General features: G+C 39.0%; 1 protein-coding gene across 1 annotated transcript in view; it reads left to right on the top strand.

The window, feature by feature from the left end:
• Positions 1 to 1,853, top strand: part of MGAM (maltase-glucoamylase) — a gene marked incomplete at its 3' end in the record, with an annotated part of 95,881 nt that overhangs the window by 81,607 nt on the left and 12,421 nt on the right. The window lies entirely within an intron of this gene.

Here is a 1,853-nt window from a genome sequence, read left to right as displayed (position 1 = left end):
AAATGCTGCAGTTCAAGGTAAACACAGTACATGTATCAGGTAGTGATTAGACCCTTTTCAGTTCCATTACCTTTTATTGGTCCAAGTCACAGAACCCTAAAATAAGTTAATCATGCTACCATAGACTAGATCATTATCCAGAGAGCATTGAGAAATCATTGAGGGAACAATGAGACCTGCCCTGATTTTCATTTGGAAAAGATTACTGTGACTGCTGTTAGGAAAATGGTTGGGAGAGAAAGAGCGGGTACGGAGAGACAAGTTGGGAGGCTACCAGTTAGGCAGGTCAGTTGAGGGATTAGATTTGGACTAGACACTGGAATGCAGGTGGAGAAGAGTGGACCTGTCTGAGGTTGAGAAAGTTGGGTGACAGGATATAGTGCTCAATTGCAAGCAGGTGACAATGAAGAGGGAAAATCAAGAATGAAGACCGTGTTTCTATCTTGCGTCTTAATATGGATGGTGCTGACATTAACTGGAATAGGAATAATGAAAATGTGCTTGATAAATATCAGATGATATGTTCATTTTGGGATACCGAATTTGAGATTTCTGTAAAATAGGCATCAAGATGCAGTAATTTCATTCCTTTCGAAGATTTAATTGCATTTAAGGGCTAGGGATGGACTCGCTGTTATGTCTAGTTCTCTATTAAACTAAGCTTCTCAAGGGCAGGAATGTGCCCTTTCGTCTTTGTGCTTCTGAAGTCTAATACAGAGCCTGGCACATGGTTAGCGCTGTAATGTTATTGACACAGTAAGTGAAAGTGATGAGGTTGTTGTCGCATTGCCTGAAAGGTTGTTTATAATCTGACATCAACCCGAATTCTGAGTTTTTGTACGTCCTGTAATGCAGGGATGATGCTGATGTATGTTTGTATATCATAGTACTAGCATGTTGTAGGCACCCAATGAGTTTGAAGTGAATGAACTTCCTTGGAGTTCTAGCCTCAACCGTTGCCTAGTCTACCTCTTGACCATAGAGTAGCTCTTTCCAAAATATTTGCCTCTTTACGGCCCACTTTAGTACTCTGCCTGTGCGGTTGTTATTCTTCAGCAGAATAACTTGATCTCCCTTGTTTGTTTGGTTAATAACTACCAAGCTTTTAAGAGTCATCATGTGTTTCTCCCATGACACCATCTCAGTCTCCCGGAAACAATGTTAGGCATTTCCTTCCCTAGAATCTCACAGCACGTCTACATAGCTCTCCCTTAGCACACATCACCCAGGTGTTGTGAGTTGCTGTCTTTCACTAATCATTAGCATGTGAATTTTGTAAAATCATAACACTGCCTTACACAGCCATATCCCTAGTGTCTTGTGCTGTGTCAGACAGGGATGTAGTAGGTACTCATGAATTAGTTTAGATACCACCTTCAGCAAGGACATTCAGATTATTTTAATTAAATTCATTTCATTTTGGGGAGACAGGTTTGTTTTTCAAGTCATAATGGTTTTAAAGTATTTATATATACTCATATACCCACATAAAATAACAAGTAACATATTCATAACTCCTACACTGATTCCAGAATGACTTTCCAAGTCAGCACCAATGTCCCATTGAATATATTAATGTAACAGAGGCCTGAATAATGAGAAATGACAGAAAAAATGTTAAATCCTATGTTGTTATTTGATATATTAATTAAATCTCAGATATCATCAACTTAAAGAAGACAGAAACATAGCATCTGCACTTTTTGTCCAAAAATAAAAAAGGTTCTGCTAAGGGTATAGGTTTCAAGAATACTATTCTTGCCTAAAATCGATTTCCTCTGGCCTAGATTTATGATCCCAACAACAATCGGTATGAAGTTCCAGTTCCTCTGAACGTACCCACGGTGCCATCC

This window comes from Mandrillus leucophaeus, unplaced genomic scaffold, assembly GCF_000951045.1.
Source record: "Mandrillus leucophaeus isolate KB7577 unplaced genomic scaffold, Mleu.le_1.0 Scaffold49, whole genome shotgun sequence".
Classification (NCBI taxonomy): domain Eukaryota; kingdom Metazoa; phylum Chordata; class Mammalia; order Primates; family Cercopithecidae; genus Mandrillus; species Mandrillus leucophaeus.
The sequence above is the reverse complement of the archived record's forward strand: the minus strand, read 5'-3'. Positions and strand labels throughout refer to the sequence as shown.